Source organism: Aethalodelphis obliquidens, unplaced genomic scaffold, assembly GCF_003676395.1.
Source record: "Aethalodelphis obliquidens isolate GAN/ISIS:26980383/991018 unplaced genomic scaffold, ASM367639v1 scaffold64, whole genome shotgun sequence".
Lineage (NCBI taxonomy): Eukaryota > Metazoa > Chordata > Mammalia > Artiodactyla > Delphinidae > Aethalodelphis > Aethalodelphis obliquidens.
In genome coordinates, this window is record NW_020838008.1 from 37,959 (window position 1) to 52,833 (window position 14,875).

The window sequence follows — 14,875 nt, forward strand, 5'->3', positions numbered from 1 at the left end:
TAATTGCTTTATAATGGTGTGTGTGTTTCTGCTGTATAATGAAGTGAATCAGCTATGTGTATACATATATCCCCATATCTCTTCCCTCTTGCGTCTCCCTCCCACCCTACGTATCGCACCCCTCTAGGTGGACACAAAGCACCGAGCTGATCTCCCTGTGCTATGCGGGGCAGGTGGATTCTTAACCACTGCGCCACCAGGGAAGTCCCCAGCATCACTTCTTAACTGTGCTCTCACTTCTCTTCCTCTTGACACTGCTCAAGGAGGAAGTATCAGGCTCAATCCCAGCAGCTCTGTGTGAAAATACCAATATGCCCATCAGAACCTCAGCAAGGACCACTCTCCACGTTGGTTTTTCTGTGGTTCCCGTGGGCTGCATTTATGTGGTCACGTAGGACATGCTTCTTGAAGACGGAGAGCTACTCCTGTGACCAGTCACGGCTCTGCCCCTCAGGAGTGCACCGCCCTTCAGAGATAGAGTGGGTCCGTTTTGTTGAGAGTTTTCAGTGCCACACATCACAGAAGACCAGCTTGCCCTTCCTGTGTAGGGAACTGTCCATTCTTCATTAAAGGAACAGCACTAGAGAATTTTCATCAATCCACGAGCCATGTAAAGACTTACGTGATCAAACAGGGTTGGATTTTCGTGTCTACCGTCAGCTTCTCACCCTCTGAATTACCATAAAGACTGATTTGCACACATCACCACCTGAAGGAAACTCCTACCAGGATGTCAGAGATTCAGGGAGGCAATAATGAACACTTCTTCCCTTCCCAATTATGGGGAGACAGGGGTCAGACAGAGAGATTAAAATATCAGCTTTATTATGCTGCAGCATGGCTGTAGTCATGGGTTCAAGTTGGCCTCAGATGCACAAGACATGATAGGTTTTAATCTCATATTACATTTCGGGGCTTTATAGAAAGATACAAGGCATGACGTGCAGTAGGCACAGTATCTTCATGCTATCCAGAGGCATGCGGGCTCACGTGGACGCACAGAAGCCATAGCTCTTCTTCCTTGTTAATGTCATACATCATTCTAGACACGCAGGCCCGAGGCCTACATGCCAACTCACCACTCCCCCAACCCCGGTGCAGAGTCACTCAGTCGAGTGGAAAAGACACTCCCCGTTTATCTTTGCTCTTTCTAAGGTAGTTCTGAGGGGGGCTTACCATCGCTAATTTAACATGTCTCCAGTCAACACCTAATCCTCTCCACCCCACCTGCCCCTCCTACAGCCTTCCCATCTCAGTCAAGTCTGACACCACCTGGCAGTTGTGCAGACGGAGCACCTTGGAGGAATCCCTGGCTCATTTGCTCTTCCCTGTGCCACACCTACTGCCACCACCTGGCCCAGGCCGTTGTCATCCCCGGCCTGGCTGATCCTCCTGCTTTGGCCCTTTGCCTTCCCACACCCATGACTCCCATCAACAGATGATTTTAAACAGGGCAGTCAGAGTGAGCCCTCGAGAAAGGAGAAAACTTTCTTCCTCTGTTCAAAGCCATCCGCTGACCTCCCCCCTCACACGGTCTCTGTCCTCCGCTCCTGTACTTATTCCCTTCCCTCTTCGCTAACTCTCTAGCCACCGGCCCTGCCTCTTTAGAGCACTGACAGCCCCCTGGCCTTTACACATTGATTTTTTTTTTTTAAGATGTTGGGGGTAGGAGTTTATTAATTCATTTATTTATTTTGGCTGTGTTGGGTCTTCGTTTCTGTGCAAGGGCTTTCTCTAGTTGTGGCAAGCGGGGGCCACTCTTCATCACAGTTCCATCGCTCACTATTGCAGCCTCTGTTGTTGCAGAGCACAGGCTCCAGATGCGGAGGCTCAGCGGCCATGGCTCATGGGCCTAGTTGCTCCGTGGCATGTGGGATCTTCCCAGACCAGGGCTCGAACCCGGGTCCCCTGCATTAGCAGGCAGATTCTCAACCACTGTACCACTAGGGAAGCCCTACACATTGATTTTTGCTTGTTGTCTTTATTCCCCTGCAAGTATGTTTTCTCCATGCAGGCAGGAATTCTGTTTTGGGTTTTTTTTTTGCGGTATGCGGACCTCTCTCTGTTGTGGCCTCTCCCGCTGCGGAGCACAGGCTCCGGACGCGCAGGCTCAGTGGCCATGGCTCACGGACCCAGCCGCTCAGGGGCACGAACCCATGTCACCTGCATTGGCAGGCAGACTCTCAACCACTGTGCCACCAGGGAAGCCCAGGAATTCTGTTTTTGCTTTGTTTTCCCACTGCTGTATCACCAGTGCCTAGAACAGAGCCTGGCATGTGTAGGAGGTAAATAAGTGTTTGTTAACTAAGGAACCAAAAACTGCATGAATGGTTGACTGACTGACATGGCTTAGCAGTGTGGCCGCAGTGGGCCTCCTCATCCTGTGCCCCTAAGTGAGTCCGACTTTCTACCCAGTCGTCAGCTTACTAGACCACCCCAGGGCCTCCTGACAGGGTCAGACGGCTGACCGCTGCCCCTGCTCTTCTGTCGGGCACGTTGGAGAGAGAGAGCCCTGAGGGGGTTAAGCTGACTTAGTTCTCTCTTTCAAAACCGCCGAGCAGACAATTCACTGTACCTTCCCTGGGGTGAGTGATGGGTGAGAGAGAGGGCAGGAAAATTACTCAAACTGAAGCCCCACCACAGAAAAGCATGAAGCCCCTGACACACAACAACCATAATTCAGGAAGAAGATGCTGGTGGACTGAACATGTGCCCTAGAGCAGACCGCCAGAGGAGGGCCGAGCCTGTCAGTTGCAGCATGATCTCAAAGTGCAAAAGCCTATGGCAAAACCCCCAGTGCACAGATCTTGCTTTCTAGTACCATTCGCTCATAAAAGGAAGCTGTTCTCCTTGGAGAAATGGCTGCTTCTAGGGCTGGTACAGGGAGTGTACAAGATGAACCGAGACTACCTTGTAGTATCAGAAATGAAGGCATTGCTCGAAAAGCAAAAGGAATGGGGCAGGTCAAAGGGATGCAGGAGCCATCCTGGAAGAGCTGACCAAAGTTGGAATAATTTAAGCAATAAAATAAATAACCTGGTATTGGATTATAACTGAAAGTATAAAATATCCATGAGTCCATGCTGATACATAACTGAATGAATTAATAAGAAAGTAAGTGAGGGAGAAGGGATGAATCTTTCTTACTCAAGGATTCCAAGTAATTAATTTATTATTAATTTATGTAATAAGGCGGTGGAGCTTAAGCCTCCCCTGACTATTACAGTATGGGCTATACTTAGTGACTTACTAGAGTATGGAAGCAGGGGAAAAAAGTAACCTTACAGTGGAGAAACCTGGCCAGCACTACCTTGGCCAGGTGGTCAAGGTCAACATCATGAGTGGTAAGTCATGTTGCTAGAATGTGGCCCATGATGTAGAAGAAGAGCGCTACGCCTCTGTCGTCTTCTTCCCCCAAACCCATAAACCTAGTCTCACCAGGAGAAAAACGTCAGACGATCCCAAATCACGGAACATTCTACAAAATACCTGACCAGTACTCCTCAAAACCATCAAGGTCTTAAGAAAGAAGGAAAGTCTGAGAAACTATCACAGGTAAGAAGAGCCTAAGGAGACATGGTGACTAAATGTAATGAGTTACCCCAGATGGGATCCTGGAAGAGAAGAAGGATGTTAGTGGAAAAACTATTATTAAAATATGAATAAACTGTGGAGTTTGTTTAACAGTAATTTGCCCATGTTGGCTTCTTAGTAGTAACAAATATACCATGGTAATGTAAGATGTTAACAGGCAAAATGGAGTGAAGGGTATACAGGAACTCTGTATTACCTCTGCAGCTTTTCTGTGTGTCTAAAACTATTCTAAAATAAAAGTTTTTTTTTTAAAAAAAGTGATGCAGAATTAGTAAGTACTTCCACTTAGAGCCCACCTGAGCCCATGCAGCCAGGAGCTTCAGCGGCTGACCCTCCTTGATTCTTGGAGGAGCTTTGCTGGATGTGGACTCAACAGGCCTTAAATATAAAATGTCTTTTATGGCATCAGGCTTCAGTATACTTGTTTCATCTGTTTATGCAAATGCTGTCTCCCTTCACCACTGCTGGTGGGTCTTCAGCCATTTACTGCCTAATTCACACTGTCTATCTTTATTTTTTTTAGACATATATGATTCTCCTTGTCTCAGATGTCACATTCACTACTGTAAAAAAAATTTATTTAAAATTTTAGTATATAACTCCATAGGTATGAGGCCATATGGAGGGAGGAAGCTACCGTTTATTGGGTACCTCCTACATTGCAAGCTCTGTGTTCGGTGTGGTTTCATTCAATCCAAATAATGCAGGAGGGTTTGAATTTCGCCTAGCCCAGGAATGGATTCTCTCTCTAGAGCTCATTGAAATGCTTAGAATTACCAGCATACTAATCTTGTGTATAAAATTCCATTCATCCTAGTGAGGGTGGAGAAAAGATATTCTATAGGTTGAGTGTCCTCAGTTCTTAAATTTTCTTTTCTCTGATCTTGCATAAATTGTAGGTAGTTATATCTTAGACAGGAGAGTAAACCCCCTCTTTGTTCTCTCTCATCTTTCACAACAGGGATGGTTTCTGTATTGCCCTCCTGCAGGTCTGTCTGTTGAGTGTGACGCTGGTTGAGGTATATTGGGGCAGGCAGGGCAGGTGTCTGGGACCAGAGCTGTCCACCAGGAGTGTGGGAGCACAGTGTGATGGACAAGCACATGGTTTTTGTAGTTCTTTTCTATCCCACTTTCTGGCATTGTCTATTACTCCTGCCGCACTTGGATCACAGAAGCAGAGAACACCAGCAGCTCTGCACGACAAACACATTCCTTATTCTGTACCTGAAACCTCAAAAAGACCTAGCATAGGGGTGGATGTATTCATTTAATTTCTGGAGCTTATAACCTGCTCCTCACTAGAATTCTAGGCACATTGTCCAGTGCACCTTCTTGTGGTTTTTTTCCACAGTACAGGCATCTTTATAAGAAAGAGGAATAAAACAGTTTGCATTTCAGCATGATGCTTCCATTTTCTCTTTGTGATTAAACTGCACTCTTCATTCCTTCAGTTAACCTGGAGCTATTTGTTTTACTTGCTCCTGATGCAGTCTTTATCCCTGTTGTCATTATCTAACGATTTTTTTTAACTTTTTATTTTGGAATAATTTTAGATTTACCAAAAAGTTGCGGAGATAGCACAGAGAGTTCACACAGCAGTCATCTAACTTTCCCGAACGTTAAAATCTCTAAATAATGTTTTAATCCAAGTCATTGCAAAACAAAACATTTTTTGTCAGGGGTAAGGGTGAGGGAGGTGGGAGGAGGGGGGCAGGAGTTTGATCCTTTAAAGTCAGCAAATCGTCAGAGGAAAACAATGATCAAGCTTAGGGCTTTTTAAATTTTTATTTATTTATTTACTTGGCTGCGTCGGGTCTTAGTTGCGGTATGCGGGATCTTTGTTTGCAACACGCAAACCCTTAGTTGTGGCATGTGGGATCTAGTTCCCTAACCAGGGATCAAACCCAGGCCCCCTGCATTGACGGCACGGAGTCTTAGCCACTGGACCACCAGGGAAGTCCCCAAGCTCAAGGCTTTTAAGCATCATGGGCTTGTGTTTTCTCCAAGGGACCATGTGTACTGGCCTGATATAATCACAGACCACATGTGGTTTTTTTCCCATAGATTCCAAGTGTTTAAAGAACGATGGCTAAAAACTGTGACCAAGCTGTGCCTTAAAATTGTTCAGATGAAATGAGTGAATCCACCTGGTGGCTTACCTGTTTGCATCACCTGATATCCTTTCATTTTCAGTCTGTCAAGTAATAAAGGGATAGCTGTGAGGTAGAAGGTGCTATTTCTGCAGGGAATTATAATTGGTGCCTGCCAGTTCTTCACTCTGTAATAGAACAATATAATAAAACTAAGGTGCCCTCTGTGTGCAGAAGGGCGATCATCTTTTCTGGAGCCTTTGTTAGTGAGTTGGGTTTCCTGGTGATTGAAAGTTCAAAACCCACAGACTTGTCACAGCTTCCAGGCTAGGCTTTCCTTTCTCTGAATTAAGTGTGGTTACTTGCAGCCTCCTTGAGGCTGCGGGGGTATTTGTTCATTACACTAGAGGGATGTGTTGCTGTTTGGTTTCCTCTGATGTGTCTCATGAGCCATATTTCTTTTCTTCTTCTACAATCTGTTGAAAAATTCCTTGGCAAGAAGGTGCCTCAATATGTGGAGAAAGAAAATGAAGTACCCAGGCCATGTACTGTGTGAATAATCAACCTGCTAGTCTCAGTGTTTTTTTCATTTTGAAGAATCCCAGTGTTTCCAAGTGGGAAAAACCTTGCTTGAGTAAGATAGTCATTTGATGATCAGATGAGCATGGAATTTGGTGGATGGGAGAAGCTGATGAGTCCCTGAATTATGGTTTTTCCTAAAGCCAGGTGAGGATTTCAGAGGTTTTCCCAACAATCACTACTTTAGCAGACTTGTGGCATTTGGAGTGAAAATGCCTTTAAAGTGGATCATGGGTAATTATGTGTATTAACAAATGATTTAATGCAGATGGGAACCTTGGCAAACAGCCATGCCTTCTCCAGGTGTTCCTGTTCTCTCTTTTTTTTTTACACCTTTATTGGAGTATAATTGCTTTACAATGGTGTGTTAGTTTCTGCTTTATAACAAAGTGAATCAATTATACATATACATATGTTCCCATATCTCTTCCCTCTTGTGTCTCCCTCCCTCCCACCCTCCCCATCCCACCCCTCTAGGTGGTCACAGAGCACCGAGCTGATCACCCTGTGCTATGCGGCTGCTTCCCACTAGCTATCTATTTTACGTTTGGTAGTGAATACATGTCCATGCCACTCTCTCACCCCGTCACAGCTCACCCCTCCCCCTCCCCATATCCCCAAGTCCATTCTCTAGTAGGTCTGTGTCTTTACTCCCGTCTAGCCCCTAGGTTCTTCATGACGTTTTTTTTTCTTAGATTCCATATATATGTGTTAGCATACGGTATTTGTCTTTCTCTTTCTGACTTACTTCACTCTGTATGACAGACTCTAGGTCCATCCACCTCACTACAAATAACTCAATTTCATTTCTTTTTATGGCTGAGTAATATTCCATTGTATATATGTGCCACATCTTCTTTATCCATTCATCCGATGATGGACACTTAGGTTGTCTCCATGTCTGGGCTATTGTAAATAGAGCTGCAATGAACATTTTGGTACATGACTCTTTGAATTATGGTTTTCTCAGGGTATATGCCCAGTAGTGGGATTGCTGGGTCATATGGTAGTTCTACTTGCAGTTTTTTAAGGAACATCCATACTGTTCTCCATAGTGGCTGTACCAATTCACATTCCCACGAGCAGTACAAGAGTGTTCCTTTTCTCCACACCCTCTCCAGAATTTATTGTTTCTAGATTTTTTGATGATGGCCATTCTGACTGGTGTGAGATGATATCTCATTGTAGTTTTGCTTTGCATTTCTCTAATGATTAATGATGTTGAGCATTCTTTCATGTGTTTGTTGGCAATCTGTATATCTTCTTTGGAGAAATGTCTATTTAGGTCTTCTGCCCATTTTTAGATTGGGTTGTTTGTTTTTTTGTTATTGAGCTGCATGAGCTGCTTGTAAATTTTGGAAATTAATCCTTTATCAGTTGCTTCATTTGCAAATATTTTCTCGCATTCTGAGGGTTGTCTTTTGATCTTGTTTATGGTTTCCTTTGCTGTGCAAAAGCTTTGAAGTTTCATTAGGTCCATTCGTTTATTTTTGTTTTTATTTCCATATCTCTAGGAGGGGGGTCAAAAAGGTTCTTGCTGTGATTTATGTCATAGAGTGTCCTGCCTATGTTTTCCTCTAAGAGTTTGATAGTTTCTGGCCTTACATTTAGGTCTTTAATCCAGTTTGAGCTTATTTTTGTGTATGGTGTTAGGGAGTGATCTAATCTCATACTTTTACATGTACCTGTCCAGTTTTCCCAGCACCACTTATTGAAGAGGCTGTCCTTTCTGCACTGTACATTCCTGCCTCCTTTATCAAAGATAAGGTGACCATATGTGCGTGGGTGTATCTCTGGGCTTTCTATCCTGTTCCATTGATCTATATTTCTGTTTTTGTGCCAGTACTATACTGTCTTGATTACTGTAGCTTTGTAGTATAGTCTGAACTCAGGGAGCCTGATTCCTCCAGCTCCGTTTTTCGTTCTCAAGATTGCTTTGGCTATTCGGGGTCTTTTGTGTTTCCATACAAATTGTTAAATTGTTTGTTCTAGTTCTGTGAAAAATGCCAGTGGTAGTTTGATAGGGATTGCATTGAATCTGCAGATTGCTTTGCATAGTAGAGTCATTTTCACAATGTTGATTCTTCCAATCCAAGAACATGGTATATCTCTCCATCTATGTGTATCATCTTTAATTTCTTTCATCAGTGTCTTATAATTTTCTGCATACAGGTCTTTTGTCTCCTTAGGTAGGTTTATTCCTAGATATTTTATTCTTTTTGTTGCAGTGGTAAATGGGAGTGTGTTTTTTAATTTCACTTTCATATTTTTCATCCTTAGTATATAGGAATGCAAGAGATTTCTGTGCATTAATTTTGTATCCTGCTACTTTACCAAATTCATTGATTAGCTCTAGTAGTTTTCTGGTAGCATCTTTGGGATTCTCTATGGATAGTATCATGTCATCTGCAAACCGTGACAGCTTTACTTCTTCTTTTCCGATTTGGATTCCTTTTATTTCCTTTTCTTCTCTGATTGCTGTGGCTAAAACTTGCAAAAGTATGTTGAATAAGAGTGGTGAGAGTGGGCAACCTCGTCTTGTTCCTGATCTTAGTGGAAATGCTTTCAGTTTTTCACCATTGAGGACGATGTTGCCTGTGGGTTTGTCATGTATGGCCTTTATTATGTTGAGGAAAGTTCCCTCTGTGCCTACTTTGTGCAGGGTTTTTATCATAAATGGGTGTTGAATTTTGTCGAAAGCTTTCTCTGCATCTATTGAGATGATCATATGGTTTTCCTCCTTCAATTTGTTAATATGGTGTACACGTTGATTGCTTTGCGTATATTGAAGAATCCTTGCATTCTGGAATAAAGCCCACTTGATCATGGTGTATGACCCTTTTAATGTGCTGTTGGATTCTGTTTGCTAGTATTTTGTTGAGGATTTTTGCATCTATGTTCATCAGTGATATTGGCCTGTAGTTTTCTTTCTTTGTGACATCCTTGTCTGGTTTTGGTATCAGGATGATGGTGGCCTCGTAGAATGAGTTTGGGAGTGTTCCTCCCTCTGCTCTATTTTGGAAGAGTTTGAGAAGGATAGGTGTTAGCTCTTCTGTAAATGTTTGATCGAATTCGCCTGTGAAGCCATCTGGTCCTGGGCTTTTGATTGATGGAGAGACTTTCTTCTTTTTGTTGGGCGCTGCTATTCCGGCAAGGTGTGAGAGCTCCCCCTTCTGGTCTCTTGACTCTATTTAATTGAGGTTTCTGTTAATTTTTCACATTATTTTGTTGACCAAGCATGTTCCTGGCTCTGGTAAGTTTTCCTATCCTTGTCTTCTCTTTACATCATTTTTTTGTTCCTATATAAAATATTTTTATAATTTAAAATTATACGCTGTACTGTCTACAAGCCCTTATAAGCTGCCTGAATTTGTTTGGGGTTTCAGGCTTGTAAAAAGCAGTGGTATTTAAACTTGATCATGGGTCCGCCTCACCTGGAAGCCTTGTCAAAACACAGATGACTGCCCTCCCCCAGTCTGTGATTTGTGTAGGTCTGGGTGGGGGCTGAGACTGGGCTGTTCTAGCAACATTTCCAGGAGATGTTCATGCTGCTGCTCCAGGAACTACACTTTGAGTACCGCTGTCATAAAGAAAACAATAGAACAACTGTTTTTGATAATTATATTAGCAATTTGCCAATCAAGTAGTGAGGTTTTTTAAAAAAAAATCTTATTATGTATCTGGTGTTGAACTGGGCGTTGTGTGGTGATGGTTCTTGTCTTGAGGAAATTTTCTTTTTTTCTTTTTTTTAAATATTTATTTATTTATTTGGCTGCGTTGGGTCTTAGTTGCGGCATGTGGAATCTTCGTTGGGGGATGTGGGATCTTTCGTTGTGGTGCCCAGGCTTCTCTAATTACGATGCGCAGGCTTCTCTCTAGTTGTGGCGCACGGAGTCTAGAGTGCGGGCTCAGTAGTTGCTCAGTAGTTGTGGCACACGGGCTTAGTTGTCCTGCGGCATGTGGGATCTTAGTTCCCTGACCAGGGATCAAACCCGCATCCCCTGCATTGGAAGCCAGATTCTTAACCACTGGACCACCAGGGAAGTCCCTCGAGGAAATTTTCTGATTGGCTGAACAGATGAGAAATACATATAAGTCAAGGAAAAGGACAGTGTCTAGCCAAGTGTTGATCAGAGCTGGGGCGATTCAATGTGAATTTGGGTGTTTAAGAAGGAACACAGGATGACGTAGGGCTTGAGCTGGTCTTTGAAATAAGAATGGGGTTTGAATGGTGGAATAAAGGACGGTGAGGAGGGAACTTGTGGTTAGAGGATTTGCCTGGGCAGAGGGCTAGCGCTGGGGGGAAAAAGAACCCATTAAAGCCATGCCCTGCTGTACCACGCAGAACACAGAACTTCTAATTCTGGAGAACAGTGTGCCCTCCTTGGCCACGGAGGAGAGCGTCCCCCTAAGTTGGCACCACCCTCCAATCTCATCTCCCCTCTGCTTTCCATTTGATCAGATTCCTCATTGTTGCCTGACAACTTTCTCTATTCTCCAAGGCCTTTTCTGAGCCTTTGCCCCTGATATCTCCTTCACCTGACCTGCACTTTTCTCCTTTCTCTACTGTCCCATACATGGTGCAGCTCAAATGCTACCAAGGACTTCATGAAAACACTCTGGTTCCTCCCTAAAACCTCCTTGAGTGATTAGTGAGCAGCTTACATTGACGAGGATATCATTCCTTCCCCATTTACTTGTGTCCAAGTTATACTCATCATCAATAAATTGTAGAATCCCTCTTCTTCCTCTGTGACAACCCCTGTTCTCAAAGTGTGGTCCAGAAACCAGCAATATCAATCAGCCTTACCTGGGGACTTGCTGAAAATGCTAATACTCCTCAGACCGCACCCCAGAACTGAATGGGAAACTCTGGGGTGGGGCCCAGCAGTATAAGGCTTCACAAACCCTCCAGGTGATTCTGAAAAATGGAGGAAAGCTAATTATTGACAAGTGGCCCCTGAATTCCTCCCAGAGGGCCGCCTCCCCCAAGATGAAATCCCTGCTCTCTAATTACTAACAGTTCTTTTTTAAAAAAATATTTATTTATTTATTTATTTATTTTAGGCTGCGTTGGGTCTTCATTGCTGCGCGCGGGCTTTCTGTAGTTGTGGAGAGTGGGGGCTACTCTTGTGGTGCGCAGGCTTCTCATTGCTGTGGCTTCTCTTGTTGCGGAGCACGGGCTCTAGGCTTGCAGGCTTCAGTGGTTGTGGCACATGAGCTCAGTAGTTGTGGCTCACGGGCTAAGTAGCTGTGGCTGGCAGGCTCTAGAGCGCAGGCTCAGTAGTTGCGGCGCACGGACTTAGTTGCTCTGTGGCATGTGAGATCACCCCGGACCAGGGCTCGAACCTGTGTCCCCTGCATTGGCAGGTGGATTCTTAACCACTGCACCACCAGGGAAGTTCCTAACAGTCCATTTTGAGAGTGGAGAGTTTGCGTTTCTTAGAAGATGAACAGTTTTAATTTCTTCAACAGTTTGCTTTAAAAACAAAGTGAGGCTGTTTTCCGTAAGTTTAACATTTCATATGTGGTACAAATGCCCTGACCGCTTTTTTAAATGATTATAATTCAACCACAGATAATGAATGCTTTGGAGTGCTGTAACAAATTGGATAATAACAACGATTTAATCAAAGTCAAGCTAGCTAACAGTAGGAAGAAAAACCCTGCTGATTAAATTCATTTAAAAAAAATGTCCATTTAAAGTAAACTATTTCCATATCGAAAATCTTCTAATGCCTTAATTTTTATCTAGTATATGTATACTTTCTCATAGGAAGTATTGAAAAAATAATGAGAAATTCAGTGCAAAACTGCAGCATTCAAGGATTTGCAATGTACTACTTATTGTCCAGGGAGCTGTTAACTGCTTGACCATGTAGGCGGAGTACGTGAGAACGCTTTTTCTACACAAACACAAAATTGTGTATATATACATAATTTGATGAGTTTTAATGGTTACACTCATGAAACCACCATCACAATCAAGATATAGAACACTTCTGTTTCCTTCCAAAATTTCTTTGTGTACCCTTGCATTCTACCCAACCCTGCACCCCTGGTCTCAGGCAACATTTTGTTACTATGGATAAATTAACATTCTATGAAAATAGACCCATACAGTATGTGCTCTTTTGTGTCCAGCTTCTTGAACCCTGCATGATGATTTTGCGATTCATCCATGTTGCAAATAGTAGTTATTCATTCCTTTTCATTGCTGAGTCATATTCCATGATATGGAGGTACCACAGATTGTTGACCCACTCACTTGTTGACGGACATTTTGAATTTTTGGCAATGGCAAATAATGCTGCAATGAACATTCATGCACAAGCCTTTATGTGGACATGTTTTCATTTATCTTGGGTAAATGCCTAGCGAATGCTGGGTCATATGCTACACATAAAAACGTTAACATTTTTTTAAAAAACAGCCAGTTTTCAAACGAGTTGTATGATTTTACATTTCCACCATCACGTATAAGACTTCTGGTTGTTCTACACTTGGTGTCATCAATCTTTTTATTTTTGATCATTCTGATGTGTGTGTAGTGGTATCTCATTGTGTACTTAATATGCATTTCCCTGATGACTAGTGATATTGAGCAGCGTTTTACATGCTTATTGGCCTTTTGTATATCTTCTTTTGTAAATTGTTCAAATAGTTTACCCCCATTTTTTTCTTTGAGTTGTTTTTCTTATTAAACTGTAAGAGTTCTTTATATATTCTGGATATAAGTCCTTTATCAGATACATGTATTACAAGTACTTTCTCCCACTTTGTGGCTTGTCTTTTTGTTTTCTTAATCATGTCTTTCAGGCAGCAAAGCTTTTTTCATTTTGATAAAGTCCATCTTAATTTTTTTTCTGTAGCATGTGCTTTTTATTTCCTATCTAAAAAAAAATCATGGCCTACCACTAGGTCACAAAAATTATCTCCTATGTTTTTTTATAGAATTTTTATCGGTTTAACTTTTTTTTTTAATTTTATTTATTTATTTTTGGCTGCCGTGGGTCTTCGTTGCTGCACATGGGCTTTCTCTGGTTGCAGTGAGCGGGGGCTACTCTTCGTTGTGGTGCGCAGGCTTCCCGTTGTGGTGGCTTCTCTTGTTGCGGAGCACGGGCTCTACGCACATGGGCTTCAGTAGTTGTGGCTCGCAGGCTCTAGAGTGCAGGCTCAGTAGTTGTGGCGCATGGGCTTAGTTGCTCTGCGGCATGTGGGATCTTCCCGGACCAGGGCTCAAACCCATGTCCCCTGCATTGGCAGGTGGATTCTTAAGCACTGCGCCACCAGGAGAGTCCCTATCGGTTTAGCTTTTACATTTAGGTTGTTTATTCATTTTGAGTTAATTTTTGAGTGATGTTCATTTTATTTCCATAATGATATCCAGTTCTTCCAGCACCATTTGTAGAAAAGACTGCCCTTTCCCCTGTATACAGCCTCATTATCTTTATCAAAAATCAACTGACCATGTTAAGTGTGGATCTATTTCTGTACTCTCTATTCTGTTTCATTAATCTCTATGTTTATCCTAATGCTAATACTGTACTATCTTCCAACTCATGAACATGGTCTATTTCTCCATTTATTTCACTTTTTAAAGTAATAATTCTCAGCTATGTTTTAGACATTTTATTGTAGAGGTTTGCATATCTTTTGTTAAATTTATTCCTAAATATTTTATGAGTTTCGATGCTACCGTAAATGAAATTGTTTTTGTAAATTTTATTTTTCTAACATTTGCTGTTAGTAAAAAATATATGCAATTTTTTTATAGCGACATTGTATCCTGCTACCTTTCTAAGTTCACTTTTATATATATATAATATTTGTTTGTAGATTTCTGAGGTTATAAATAATGATGTTACCTGAACGTAGAGACAGTTTTACATCTTCCTTTTCAATATTTTTGCCTTTTATCTTTGATGCAATGGGTAGGACCTTCAGGACAGCATTGAATAGAAATGGTGAGAGTGTTCATTCTTGCCTTTTTCCCAATCTTAGGGGGAAATAGCTTAATATTTTACCATTAAGTATGATGTTGGTTATTGGTTTTTAATAAATGACATTTATCAGATTGAGGAGGTCTTCCGCTCCTAGTTTATTGAGAGTTTTTATCATAAATTGATATTGCATTTTATCAGATGTTTTTTATGATTCTAGTGAAATGACACAATTTTCCCCTTTATTTTGTTGATATGATGAATTACATTGATTTTAGAATATTAAACCAATTCTTCATTTGAATATTAAACTTAAGAACATCATGGTACATGATCCGATTCATCGAGTTCTTTTTTTTTTAATTTAGATATAATTGACCTACAATACTATGTTAGTTTCAGATGTACTACATAGTGATGTGCATAGATTATGAACCAATCCCCACAATAACTCTAGTAACCATCTGTCCCCATATAAAGTTATTACAAAATTATTGACCATATTCCTTGTGCTGTATATTTATTTTATAAATAAGCCTGTGGCTTATTTATTTTATAACTGGAGGTTCATACTTCTCAATCCCCTCCATTTCACTCACCCCCTCACCCTGTCCATTGAGTTCTTAATATTTTTTCTTCTTATCTTTCAGTTCTAGAATTTGTTTCTTT